A 15648-nucleotide genomic window follows, 5' to 3' on the forward strand; every position below is an offset into this window, starting at 1 on the left:
TGCACACGCAGCCGACACGTGTCCACCGCCCTTAGGACGGACAGAGGCAGGACAAATAGAATTATTTTCACTTGTTTTACAAGCAAAAGGCAGCACTGCGTATATTCAATGAATAATAACTGTGTTGTGGCCCTGCCTATACAATTCTTTCCCTGCAGTATCAATGGAGGGTGCAATGCTCTGCAGAGGCGATTTTGAGAAGCAAAAAAAAATGCAGCACAGCTAACAGCAGCCTGGACAGTACTGCACACGGTTAAATATGGCCCTAGAAAGGACCGTTGAGGTTCTTGAAGGCTACACTCACTCCTAACACTCTCCCTGCCTATGCAGCACTTCTGTCCCTAACGCCAGGTGCAACGCTCTGCAGAGCCGATTTTGAGGAAAAAAAAAATTGCCACTGCTAACAGCAGCCAACACACAGCTATCAGTGGCCCTAATAAGGACCTTTGGGGGGTCTTGAAGCCTACACTAACTACCAATTCTTTCCCTACAGCAGCTCCGGTACAAACAGCACTGTCCCTCATCTAACTCACACGGCATCTGAGGCGAACCGCGGGAGGGGCCGACTTTTATGTTCGGGTGACACCTGATCTTCCCAGCCACTCACAGCAGGGGGTGGTATAGGGCTTGAATGTCACAGGGGGAAGTTGTAATGCCTTCCCTGTCTTTCAATTGGCCAGAAAAGCGCGCTAACGTCTCAGGGAAGGAAGTGAAAGTAACCAGAACACCGCATGGTGTTCGTTACGAATAACGAACATCCCGAACACCCTAATATTCGCACGAATATCAAGCTCGGAAGAACACGTTCGCTCATCTCTAATAAGGACCCCTCTGATAAATGTTTAATGGGGGTTCCATATATTGAGCGGGGATACTTCAGGGGTAATGTTATTTTTGAAATAGTCCTTCAAAGCGGACACAATTGTATTATAAATTTTTGGTAGCTTCATCAAAAATACATTATTTCACCAGGATCTGGCTTTTTCTTTAGTGCCATCTAAAGTTATAGAAATTGATACAGGAGCGTGATTGGACCAGGTAGTTGATCCTATTTGAGCTTTTGTTAGATAGGAGAGAGCACTCCTGTTTACCAAGATAAGATCTATTCTGGAAAATGATTTATGTCTTAATGAATAGAAGGAATATTCTCTGGCAGAGGCATTTAGGCATCTAAATGTCCTAAATGTATCGAATAATGCTTTTTTATGTATCCATGGGATCAGGGAGGGAGTTTATCTCAAAAAACCTCTTGATAAGTCAAGCAGTTTGTCTCGTACAGTATTAAAATACCCGCAAATAATAAGGGTACCCACCTCATGCCTCCTTACCTTTGTCATAGTCCTGTTCAAAAAGTGCAAAGGGGCATTATTGGGTGCATACAAATTGACAAAGGTAAAGGGTTTAGAGTTCAGCGAGCCAGTCATTATAAGGTATCTGCCCCTGGGATCTGTAATTTGAGAGATAATTTCAATTTAAATGGAATCTCTAAACGCAATTAGAATCCCTGCTTGATTTTTTGGGGAACTTGCTAAGAAGATCTTTGGGAATTTTTTGTGTGAGATTATTGGGTAGGCGGAGGCTGCAAAGTGGGTCTCCTGTGCACATACAATATCTGCGTTCATAGAAAGAGCTTCCTTCCACAGTGAAGATCTTTTAAAGGGTTAATTAGGCCCATTAACATTTAAGGATATTATCCTCAGATGTGTAAAGTATAAAGCATGGCAGCATAAATTATGCAGACAACTGTCTACATAAAGAAGCCTTTATTATTCCGGAGCATGAATCTACTGCTCTGCTTCTATTGATAGTGGCTTGATAAAAACCAGAAAGGTCGAAACATTGCCTACATATCTATCTATGCAATAATAAAGGCTTCTTTATGTAGACAGTTGTCTGCATCATTTATGCTGCCATGCTTTATACTTTACACATCTGATTGAAATTTGGGCTGATGGTCCACAACCCTGGCATCTGGCTTTGCATTGAATAACGTGATTCATTGCTCCCCCACATGAAGGGGGTTAACTAATTGAGTGCTGCTGGACTTACTTTCTCTAAAACGTTTAAGGATATTACCCTGATTGACATTGTGGTATTGCCGTAAAGGAATAGGAAAGAGACTTGTAGACCAAAAATGTAAAACTTTTGAGTAACAAGAAACAACATTTATGTTACATAACAGATTAAATGTTACCTTTTTCAATGCGTATACAATTAGTATTTGAATAATAAACTCTTCATGGGCAAGTAAATACGTAGCAATTACCTATTCCTTAGCCTTGGAGTGAAGAAGATAAATGTAGGGTTATCACAGGCTTTATAGCCTGAACAAATGGGGGGGGGGGGGGGGTATAGAGAGAGTTCGCCTGGAGAAGAGCCTTCCGGAACCAAAATTGTTATAAGAGACCAGCCTTCTATTAAAACGTTCACTTATGGATTGATTCTTGATCTTGTTTATGCGACTTCCTCGGAGCAGACTGTTGTCATTGGGGCATAGGTCAATTTATATCTCACGATTTGAATAGCTGATCAGCATCTTCCGGTTTGAAAATTATGTGAGTAGTATCATCCCTATTAATCAGGATTTTTGTCGGAAAACCCCATTTATATGGGATTTTGGCTTGACACAGAGCTGTAGTAACTGCAGAACATTTTTTCCTTTCCAACATAGTAGTTTTGGATAGATCTGTAAAGAGCCGTATATCCTCGTAGGGAGCAGGCAGATGAATAAATTTGCGAGCAGCCGTCATTAAGGCTCTTTTTGTTTGAAAGAAGTGGATTCTTGCAATATCTCTTGGGATAGAATCAGCAATAAATCTAGGCTTGGGAAGCCTGTAGGCTCTGTCAATAATTAGCTCCTGTATAGTGGCTTCAGGAAGAAGCATAGCCATCAGGCGTTTTATATAGTCGGTAATTTCAGATGTTGTGATGGGCTCAGGTACCCCGCGAATTTTAATATTATTCTGTCTATTCCTATCCTCCATGTCTGCGATTTTTGCTTTGAGCTGATCCACTTCATCTACCAGCTCGTAATGCGCATCAATGTGATTGTGAGAATTTGCCCATTTTGCTTTCAGCGTGAGATACTCTTGCACCAGTATCTTCTATAAAACTTTTAAAGCAGTGTTTAGAGAGTTGAAGTTAGATTGTAGAGAGTTGCTTAAAGCTATCACCATATCCTTAATAAAGGATTCAGAAGCTGGCTGTGTTGATGAAGGTAGAGAGATTATATAATCCTTCAGGGAAGAGGTTTGAGTCTCAGAGAGACTTGCATCCTCAATTCTTGGATATTGCTTTAACGGGCTTACAGAAGGAGAGGGGCCCCATGACATGTGTGGAGAAGAAGCCGGCAACATTTTGTGGCCGGACTGGGAGAGCGTGTTATGTCTTTTTTTCTCCAGATTTAGACTGTGCCGGGAAAACTGAAGACTCACTTACCAAGCCCATAGATGACTGCTTTGGCGAGGATCTATCAGCTGCTGCTGGGGAAGCCGAGCCGTCCTCTCTGCTCTCTGCACTTGAGGCGGGAGAAGCCGGAGATCTTGCTGCCGGAGCGCACCGGGCCGTCAGCGCTGTGAAGAAAGCGTCTAGGCATTTCGGTTGCGAGTGAGAAGGTCTGCGTCGGGACATCCCGGTGGTGAGGGACTATCGGCAGGTGCAGTCACAAAGAAGGAGTCTCATTGTAAGCTGTGGAGTCGCTGTTAGGTAAGTTCCTGAGCAGAGCTCAGATTTTACATCGCCATCTTCAAGCTCGTCCAGGCCACGCCCCCCGACATTAAAGCTACTTTTATACAGAAATCAACCACGATAAAAATTTCAAACAACTAAAAACAGACATTCCTGCACCAAAAAACAATCGATTGGCCCACATACCTCAGATGGGACAGTTACCATCTTAAGCAAATCAAAAGTCCATTGTATGCAGCCAGGCCATCAGATATAACTGAATCTCCCCAAACCCAACAGAGAGGAACATTTATACAATTTAAAAAAGACATTTTTAAATCAGGGCTACCATCCCACCTCAATTGATGACCAAATCACCGGAGCCACCAGGATACTCAGGAATACACTAATCCAATACATGGAGAAATAAAAAAAATGGGCATGTGCCTCTAGTAGTAATCTATAATTTACAGCTGGAGGTACTAAGGAAAACTGCAAAGCAACTCCATCATACAAGGATGACCATCTGAAAACCATATTCCCAGTTCCTCCACTTCTATGTTATAGGCAACTTCCAAATGGGAGGAACTTTATAATTAAGAGTGCATTGCCCTCTGGCACAAAAAAGGAACTTATCCCTGTAATGTAAGGAGCTGCAAGAACTGCGCACATACACTGATAATAGACAGAATACAAATCCCCAACACACAACAGGACTATAAGATCATGTTGTATACCTGATTCTGTGCAGTGAATGTCCTGTTGGGGAGGCTTTATATTGGAGAAACAGGACAACACTAAGAGCCAGGATTAGATGTCATCGCCACACAATTAGGCAGGGAAGACTGAATTATCTGTGGCAAAACATATTACACCGGACACAACATATGGCAGATAAGAGTTGTCATACTGAAGGGCAACTTCAAGTTGCAGCATCACAGAAGAATTAGGGAGTATAAATGTATGGCCATTTTTGATACCCTTAAGAATGGAATGAACCTTGGAGCAGGGTTCTTGCATCAGTGGAGAATATGAAAGGTCTGAAGGAGGTCAAGAACGGGGGCCTTAAGGAGAGCACCCAGGGGTGTGTGGAGACACCTGGGGGGTGAATGGGTCGGAGGATGGCATTGTCTCTCCCAGGGAGAGCACCTAGAAGGGATTTTATTCCCCTTCATTGTTTTAGAGACTTGGTAAAAACTCACCCATTGATTTGAAGGAATGCTGCCATTCAATAGGTGGTGATGCAAAGATATTGTCCCGACTTCCTTGTTTGCAGGTCTGAAGGAGAAATTTCACATTCCTTTCATACTCCTTGTCACTGGACTAATAATTTATTGTTATTATCATCCCTTCCTGCTATTTATCTAAATGCTTGTAATTCAACATGGATGTGCCATCTTACCCTCTATCTCTGGTATTTATCTAGTGCAAATTAAGTTCACCATGTTCCTGGTCTCCCATATGATCATGTGTATTTATTAAATATGTCATTAAATTTGTTCCATTATGCCTGAGAAAGGACCCTGAGAGATCCGAAAGCTCACTATAGCTTCATGTATTTTTGTTAGCCATTAAAATGTATCATATCTACAAGATTTTTTGATTTCTCTTACTGAGAACAATTACATTTTGCTCTACTGGCTAACACTGTACCAAACCCCTTTTTTTATTTTACCATTTATGTTATCCCACACATTGTAAACATTTATTAGGTAGCCCATTGCAATCCCAATAAGGGGTATGTTTTAGAAACAGAGTTGTCCCATAATTTAGAACCTCTATAAATGCCCTTCTTGTCCAAGAGGGAAGACAGTCTATAGTGGAATTTTCCTGGGAAAATGAGATGGCATGATGATCCTCAGTCCATGAGTAATTACGAATCAACCAAGGGTCACCAAGCCATGCTCCAAACATTATTGGGACAGCTCTACTCTAGTCTTTTTGTTACAACACAGGGATACCAAGACTTTTATTAGACCATTACCTGATCTCCTCAACAGTAAGGGCTAAGGACACAAATGGCATGAGTACAAATTCGACAATTATTCATTTTTCTGAATCATCCAATGTTACAACAAGTACTTCTTCATTTTTAACAAGCAAATTGTCCCAATCATCTTTCAACACATTATTGTGTCCATGTGTGTATGGCAGCACATAACAACAGTGATAATATGCAACTCCTGTTTTGAGTCTGGATCTGCAATCAAAGAAAATACACATTTATGAGTGATAGCTAATTCCTGATATAAAGCACTCATGTGGGAGGTGAGGCCCTCATGCTGAAACTGGAGAAAGTATAGGCCTGTTACAAGGGCTCTACCAAACAAACCTTCAAAGGGACTCAACTTATTTTTACGATTAGGCATGGTTCCGACTGAGTAGAAAACTTATAAAATATGTACCTCTATTAATTCCTACTAATTCTGATTCACTTTTGTACAAAGTACTTTGTTCAACAATTTTCTTAGCCATATCCTTGGGATTGGCATTTTTATTTTATTTTGCAAGCCATGCCTCTAGCTAAAATGAGAAGAGGCCTATGCAAACCAACATAAACCCCCCAGACACCCACCTTTTGGTTTCTGTATGCAGTTAATCTGCAGGCGCTGAAACAGACAGTCTGGCCTTGGCTCGCAGCGAGGAGGTACGTTTCCCCCTTTCTAAATTCAGAGGATGTAATGAAACTGTATTTGGAGCTATTTAAATTGTGATATGAGGGTGCTAGCAGGGTGGTCTCATACTAATCTGGTGGCTGAAAGATTTTTAATTTGTGCTCATTTAAGTATTTCCAAGATTGCATGAGGGACCATGACAGTAAGGGGATCATAACTCCTCTCTTTCCTGCGAAAAAACTTGTTGCCAATATTGGAAAACATTTACAATCAATAACCATAAAAACTGCACAAATGGTGATTAACTGATGGTCCATTAAGGGACTAGTATCCCTAACATCATTTGGGGTATATTCAATTTCTGCTTGTATCACTGTAAGCATGTTTGCCCTGATAAATTGACTGGGCAGGTCTCTGACATCATAAATCTACCCACATTGGACATCAGGTTTGTCAGGTGCATAATTATCTCATTTTAGCATCATACTTCCATAGTATTCAAAAATTTTGAATGAATACACATAAATATGTATTCAAAATATCTGAATACTGTGGAAGTATGGTGCTAAAAGGATATTATGCATTTGACAAAATATACATACACATTAATTATTCATTTATTTTCCCCTGCTAAGTAGGTATGTGTGGAGGAGGGGGCAAACCATTACATACTATTCTTCCCTCATTTTCCTTACATCATCTAGCTCAATAGAATGTAGTAGTGGTCTAAGGGTTTGCTTGCTATTAGCTTAAATTGTGTTTGCCTATACTTGTGTCTTAATAATCACGCCACATTTTATTAGTGATCGCTTCAGAAATCTAGTTAATTTCAAAGGGTTCACTTATATTTTCTTGCACTTGTACAAAGGATTTATAGAAAGCAGAAAACTTCTTTCAAGTTTTTAATTTACAACAATGTGTCTATTGATTTCATCTTTTTCAAAATGGTAATACAATACAATCATGTAGTATAATAGAACAGGAACAGAGTGAGACAGTAACATCAGTTTTATCCGCTTTTCCCAGATACACTTATGGAAAGCCTGTAGAGGGATCAATGGACCTTTTCATCTGTGCTAAACAAAGTAGATCATGGGGCAGCTGGATCGGCAGTTCAGGCAGCTCGGACAGCAATGAAGAAAATGAAGGAGACATATGTATAAAGATAAAGAAAGTGAAGGTAAAAAGAGATTTCTTATAGGAACAGCAACCCTATATATTTCTATTTTTCCTTTTTGTAGATTTCAATGTATTATATTTTATGTTTTTAAGAGGCAATATCAATTATATTAAAATGCATTTACTATAATTTTTTTCTTCACTACGTTCACCAAAGATGTGTGCCTTGCAGTAATGCTTGGGTTGAGATCACACTCAGGCTCTAATGCCCAAGTCACACAAAAGGTCCTTCTGACCTACATGAAGAGAAAAGTTTAGTTTCAATCAAATTGCAGATTAGATTTATTTACCAAATTTACAAACTTTCAGCTGTTTGCAAAAAAAAGCATCTAAATCTCTCTACAGAACTAATATGACAAGTAGTTTCTCCAAATTCAACACAAAATAACACTTTTAACCCTTTAATGCAGCAGCACATACAGTTATGTCCTGCAGCTTCACGTTATGTATGAAATAGTGCAAGTAATAGGATACAGTAATATTCACGTAGTTCTGTAAAAAAATACATTTTTCTTGATCATGTATGCTGACTTTGTTATTTCAATTGTTGAATATCTTTGCATACAAACCAGTTTTAGACAAACAAGCAGGAAAACACTATGCCTTTATAATAGGTAGTATTTAGCATAAGTAACAACTACATTTAGAGTTAGCTTAATAGGCATGCTGTAGGTAAACACAATACAAAATTGTAACTAAATTAACTTGGCATCCATATATTTTACTCATATTAGTCATTGGTAAAATACACCCCACGACTCCCCATATTGTTTTTGGGAGTTGCTGCGAAGTGCCAGCCATTTTTTGGTAATGGCTGTTTCTTACAGTGGGCACTCACCGGTGACAGCTCTGATAAGCTGAGCTGCTCATCGAAGCTGTTAACTCTTTAACCCATTAGGGACCAAGCACAGTAAATATACAGTGCTTGGTCCTGGGTTTAAAGCCCCGCCAATAGTAAAATTACGGCTTTTAGCGATTTAAGCCTACTGCCTCTGCAATCAATCAGAGACAGGACGGGTTTTCAGTTGTTAGTGACAGCTGATAACCCAGAGGAGAATGCAGGAGTGTTTTTTAACCTTTTCTGCCTTTTCTTTTCCTGAGTACAGAGCGCTCAATGAGCGCTGTGTACTGGAAAGTGAACGTGGGAGTGTAACTTCCACCACGAGAGCCGGGGCGTCATGTGACCGACGGGATTCTCTGCTATAGCAGAGCTTGAGGGTCGTACTTGACACTGACCAGCTCTGCCAGTGACTTATCTCACTACAGGGGTTGTTTTCCCCTGTAACTGGGGCTCCTATGGATGCCCCAGCTACAGTGGGAAAGTGTCAAATGATAAAAAAAACAAACATGTGAATGTCCCCCAGAGGTCTTACATTTCAAGCCCTTCCCCAAAAATCCATGCGGGGGTTGCCTTCATCCCATTGCTTTTAATGGGGTGGTAGCAGTGCTGGCCCCATTGAAAGCAATGAGATGGCATTCTGGTCTGCTGCCACAGCTGTGACAGGGGATTCACAGTGCTGTCACAGTGTTTAGTGATAAGGGAACTCCGGAACTCCGGGGATTAATAGAACCCTCCGGGAGTCCCCTTATGCCCTGTCACATCTGTAACTTTGCACGCAGCATGGACCTTACAGGCACGCATGTCCTATCTTGCAGGTGCGCGTATTTTGCGCATTTAAAAGACGATCATGTGAACACTTTATAGTGAACCAATGGTTCTAGTAGATGTGATTTTTTTTGCACACATAGGTGCACACAAAACAATCACTTGTCTGCTGATGGTGGGAAGTTCTCCAGCCAGTCAATCACCATCAATCTGTGTACATAAATACCAACCCCGCTTGCTAGAGGGTGCTGGTCATTATCCTTTCCTCTTAGAATGCTAGTGTTTGAATCCATGCATGCTGTTTAAGTTGTTCTTTCACACACCATGTGTAGATGGTCTGGACACCCGATTTCCCTGTCTGAATGTTCTGCAGGCCCCTTTTCTCTTACTCTTCTGTCAGGTCTGGTTCCAGATATTGGATGTCCTTAATGCTGTCTGATGGGTGATGTCTGATATCCTAGTCCCTTCTATGTCAGATGGGAGATGTCTGACACCTTAGTACCATCTCCAACAGATGGGTAATGTTTGACACTCTGCCCCTTATGTGTGTGGACGTTTAAACTATGCCCCATTTCAGTTGTATGTATGCATGCATGAGGCTCTAGGTGGGATACCCCTGTGTCTGTAGGTGTGCAAACACCTGGTGTGAACAGTGACTTGCTCTTTGTATGCATAATTTGATTTTCTGTGTAGTGATCCCTGTCTCTGTAGGTGTGCAGACTCTTGGTGTGTATTAGGTTCTTTGTTTGAATTCCCCTACACCTGTAGCTATGCAGATGCCTGCTATGTATTATGTTCTTGTCTGGTGTTCCTGCTTACTTCCATCTAAGGCAAGACAGGTGTTCCCTAGGTTCCTGTGTAGGGACGTCCTTTTAGGCAGGGCTCTCTTTTTGTGGTTTAGTTGTCTTGTTGGAGTAGGGACTCACAAAATAGTAAGGACCCTTGACATGGGCTTGTGTGTACATGTACTTTGCCCAAAAAATACTAACTGATACTTCCTACATATTACATATTTATATTCTCATCTGCCTTTGTGTATTAGTCTATGTTAAGTATTTGGCTGGATGATGAGTGTCAAGGTGATCATCTGTTGTCGTTGTCTGTGTTGTTGGTTGTCCATTTGCTTTATATCGTACAGTGTCTGTTCGTAAGTGAATATCCTTCCCATCAGCCTTATTTAGATTGCTGGAGGTGGCTGTTCTTATAGCTTTTGTGAACATAACAGCACTCTTATGCCATTTTATTCAGGTATTTGATGTATAACTATTATATTTACTAACTGCATAAAAGTGCAAGGGTCTTATCACATTTGATCAAAACACATGGGCCCATCTACCATGTCTGGGCAACGAGCATTCAGATGGCTCATACTCTGAAACAGACTAAACTTTTTTAGGGCTTAAAGGGGTTGTCCCGAGGCAGCAAGTGGGTCTATACACTTCTGTATGGCCATAATAATGCACTTTGTAATATACATTGTGCATTAATTATGAGCCATACAGAAGTTATAAAAAGTTTTTTACTTACCTGCTCCGTTGCTAGCGTCCTCGTCTCCATGGTGCCGACTAATTTTTGGCCTCCGATGGCCAAATTAGCCGCGCTTGCGCAGTCCGGGTCTTCAGCAGTCTTCTATGGAGCCGCTCGTGCCAGAGAGCGGCTCCGTGTAGCTCCGCCCCGTCACGTGCCGATTCCAGCCAATCAGGAGGCTGGAATCGGCAGTGGACCGCACAGAAGAGCTGCGGTCCACGAAGACAGAGGATCCCGGCGGCCATCTTCAGCAGGTGAGTATGAAGACGCCGGACCGCCGGGATTCAGGTAAGCGCTGTGCGGGTTGTTTTTTTAACCCCTGCATCGGGGTTGTCTCGCGCCGACCGGGGGGGGGGGTTTAAAAAAAAAAAAAACCCGTTTCGGCGCGGGACATCTCCTTTAAGCCTCAAAAGCATTCAGTTCACTTGTAGGGAGTGCTGACAGAACTTGTTTTTACATTGTATTTGTATTTGTGGATGAATGGCTGCTTTCATGTTTATCCTGCACCCTATTTTTTTGGCTGTCCCAGGTTTTTTAATTAAACTATATGGATTGGATTCTACTTTCCATGAAAGTTATTTTCACAAACATACCACACAAACAAAAAAAAACCTAACAAAAAAACACTGGTGTTATTATTGGTATGTAATATACAGGGTGCATGAAGCAATTTAGGCATGAGGGGACCCTTCTATAACTCTATCGCCCAAAAGACACACAGAAATCTGGAGATGGCTCACGGCATAATAATGGTAGTAGCATAATTGATAATACTGATGCTGGACTAGTAATCCTACTACAGTAGCAGTAATAAAACTATTTCAAGATTATTTATTTTTATTTTCTGATGTGGCTGTAAAATTTAGCCATAGATAATTATTAGACTCCTCTTTAGAAGAACAATTTACCATTTACTCTGCCCACCGCAGAGACATAACTTCAAGCTCTATTATACTGATGTCTTTTGGGTATAACTTCTACTTCTGCCCCCTATAGTTACATCTGTAGCTTTCTGTATCTTCTTTCATGGTTCCTAGATACTAAACTGTACAGTTCGTGTAGCTCGTGGTTAGTAGGACTGATGAAACACTTCAGATGGCATTGTGTTCAGAATTTTTGGTTAAAGAGTTTTGCCCAAGAATAAAAATAAGGCCTGTTTTTTTACTAAAGGTAGTGTCATGTCTGTCCATGGGATGTGTCTGGCTTTGCAGATCATCCCTATTCAAGTCAATGGGATCTAACTACAATATCAAAGAAAGCCTACGGACAAGCAAGGTGATGTTTCTAGAAAAACCCAACAATATTCCAAGCACAGTACACATGAATGTGTACATCCCTGTAACTGTATACAATCTCCCACAGATCAGTGCCACATATAGTTACCTAAAAATAAAGTGTTCCTATAAATCATAGTCACGTATAGTGGCCCCCTAAAATCACAGTTTCAAACATGGAACTTCCCCCTAACCCCCCCAAAAAACTGTGCCCCTGAAAAAATCCCATTGCCGTTGTGCAGTCCCACAAAATATATAAAACATATATATATATATATATATATATATATATATATATCACAAATTGTTTTTAGATATTTTTTGTTGGGTATATGTTTCATGTATTTTGTCTAAATAAAAATTGCAGTTTTTAGTTTGTTACCATGTTGGGATTTGGTGTGCCACTCCAGGAAGAGAGCAGTAAATGGGCAAAGTTTCATGTGCTGCACATATGAAACTTTGCCCATTCACACGATTTCTATTTGTGAGCAGCGGAAAAAACATGCTCGTCTGAATGAGGCCTAAGTGAAATAAAACTCCCTTATTCCCTTTTACATGTCCAGAATTTCTTTCAAAAAGGTAATGCACTGCTTGTATGTGAAGAATCAAAAGCCTTTATTGTAGAAGTGTCAGATGATAAGTTACACAGAGAGGATGTGTTTCAGTCTACCACAGACCTTGGTCACCAATCTTCCTACTACTAGCTCTGTTTTCTCCATCTTTCAAGGCACCGCTGCATCACAGTTGCTTAGTTCCGTTACTGTATTTATGGTATGAGCTTGATTCTGGTATTATATCTATGTGCTGAGGTTGGTTTGTGCTGTGTTTAAGGAATGTGTTTCTGGTGCTCTATTTATGTTATGAGCTTGAGTCTTGTGCTTTATTTATGTACTGAGCTCAATTATAGTACTGTATTTATGTTATGAGCTTAGTTCTGGTCCCTAACACCTGCTATGTTCCATTGTCTGCAAAGGTGCAGATACAATTGAAGCTAGGGGACAGAAAATCAGTAAGAACCAACTTAATTCCCACTTGTGGTTAAAAATGCTCTTTAACAATTACGTTATCCATTATTTCTCTGAAATTATTATTTTTGTGCAGACTGACAGCAAGGGATGTCTGTCTAAAGATATCAACCTTGAGTTATTCAATCTCTCAAAATCAGAACTCGAGCATTTTTTAAAGATTAAATCATCACTAACAGAAGATCTGACAGGTAAGAAAACCTAATGGAACCCGATTCATAGTTTTTTTCCTATAATTTCCATGATTCTCAGGCTACAGTTTTGCAATTGTTGCATGACCTAGGATATATAAATACACATACATATACATACACACAGATGCATATATGGGTATATGCTCATATATCTGAATAATGTTTGTACGGAGGGGGATCGCGGGTTGATCCTGCTCCATACAATGTGGGTGCCGGCTGTTTCTTACAGCCGACTGGTGGCATTTAAAGGGTTAACAGCTCCAAAGAGCAGCGTGGCTTATCAGAGCTGTTGCGGGCAGGTTTAGTTCAGGGGTCCCATACTGTCCCTCGGGCAGGTTTAGTTCAGGGGTCCCATACTGTCCCTCGTGATAAGATTGCAGATTGCCATGTGGTTGCCACGGCAGCCTGGGTGTTCTGTAAGGCTCCAGGCCTGCCTATGAAGAGTGCCTATCAAACTGTGCTTATGGCATGACTTATTAGAATTCCTGTGTAATCGCTGTACAGTATGCTGTAATGAAATGACATTAAATCATACTGCAGGACAATTTTGTTCATATGTAGCAAGATTCATAACTCGAACGTTCACAAGTAGGGGACTATCTCTGTGTGTTTAGTCATATATATATATAAATATATACCTAGAAGGACATGGCATAATTGATTGATACTGTAGTTTCAAAGAATTCTATTGTAGTTTATAATAATACATGACATAGGCTTGTAATATTCTGAAGTCCCCTCACAGGGGGCCATATATTGCCATAAAAATATGTATGACTACATTGGTTAGTGAATAAATTACTAAAAATAAGAGTAGGGGAAAAAGGAGAAAAAAATAAAATAAATAAATAATTTAAAAATTTTTACATGGGGGTTTAAACCATTGAGTCGTCAAGAATCCACATCATCGTTCAGAAATGTCTATATGACATGAGTGTACCTGGTCACTAGAATACTATTTAGGTAGATAATATATTATGGCGTAGCCCTGGAATCTATAAGCCCTCAATCCATGGTTGCCAGATTTTTTGGAAATTTGTCATAGTGTCTGTTATAATCGCATGAATCCTTTCATATAGCATCATTGAGGATATTCTATTAGGCACCTCTGGGAAGGGGAGAGTAGGCGATTCCCATTTAGAGATGTGAATTCTTGTAGCCATAGATATATATTAAATCAGTTTGTGAGCTTGATATTGAAATCGCATAGGGCGGTCCCCCAGGAGGAACACTGTAGGGATTTGGGAACCGGACCTACAAACAGTTGGTTAAGAACTTTGTGAACCTGTGACCATAGCCTTACGACCTCCGGGCAAGTCCACAATGTATGAAGCATATCCCCCCTTTCTTGGCATCCCCGAAAACACAATGAAGAAGCTGGGTAGAGATGGTGCAGTCTCTGTGGAACTAAGTATGTCTTATGTAAAATTTTGATTGAAGTTTCCATAAGGGAAACTTGGTGGCTGCCTTTGCATATTGTGGAACAACAATGTTGCCATCTATCAGTGGTCATTTCAAGCTGTAGGTCTGTTTCCCATCTCCTTATAAATAGAAGCTTCTCCCCAGGCAGAGGTTGGTTAAGCGTATTGTATATATAAGAGAGCATTCCTCTCTGAGAGGGGTCTCTGGCACATGCTGCTTCAGATGGCGTGGGTATAAGTGTCATGGAGGCGGGAGCTATGGAATGGATAAAATGGAATATTTGATTAATTCTCAGATATTCCTGGGTAGGTTGTTGAAATGTGGCTATAAACTGCTGTATAGTGTCTTGCTTTATTATAAAAATGTCATAGGGTGGTTATCCAGTTACATGTCCACCACTTAAAATGAGTTAAGTCTTGGCTTGGTGAAAATTGTGGGTTGGGGAGTATTGGCAAAATGGAGAAGATCCTGAAGACTTAAACTGGGCGCTTCTCCATAGCAGGAGGGAGTGATATGAGAGTGGGCTCAATTGCTGTAGCCGCAGGGGAGTGGCCCTGCAGACCAAGTCAGATATGTTATGTTGTGTGAATAAATGCAATTTTTCTCTATTTCCATCTATAGACTGCCTATTGGGTCATCAGATGCAACTACCCATTGGACTATTCAGGCTGCCTTATAATATTTGACTATATTGGGCACTGACAGACCTCCCAGTGCAATACTGTGTGCTTAATTCTCGCTCTTTTGTTGGCCCATATAAATCTAAATATGTTGTGCTGAAAATTGCGTAAAGTAGATAAGGGAATGGGAATTGGCAGACATCTGAAAAGATACAATATACATGGCAAAGTCATTTTTATTGCATTAATGCAAGGGCCCGATGGATCTTGTCAATCCTTAGTGGATCTTGGTTAACAGCTCCAGCCCTAGATCTCACCCACAACCTCTGTCCCTGCCTACTTGCCTCCATTCCTGGCTAACCCCAGGTGGGCAACTGGGCGGCGATCCCTACTCTCATTAGGGACTGAAAAGGGACGCTGGCGTACCTGGATGGAAAGGGTAGAATACTGACAGAAAAGGCAGATGAAAATAACCAACACAAACAATACTAAGCAGAACTAAGGCAGATGGAAAAACCTG

Source organism: Eleutherodactylus coqui, chromosome 4 (genome assembly GCF_035609145.1).
Source record: "Eleutherodactylus coqui strain aEleCoq1 chromosome 4, aEleCoq1.hap1, whole genome shotgun sequence".
NCBI classification, from domain to species: Eukaryota; Metazoa; Chordata; class Amphibia; order Anura; family Eleutherodactylidae; genus Eleutherodactylus; species Eleutherodactylus coqui.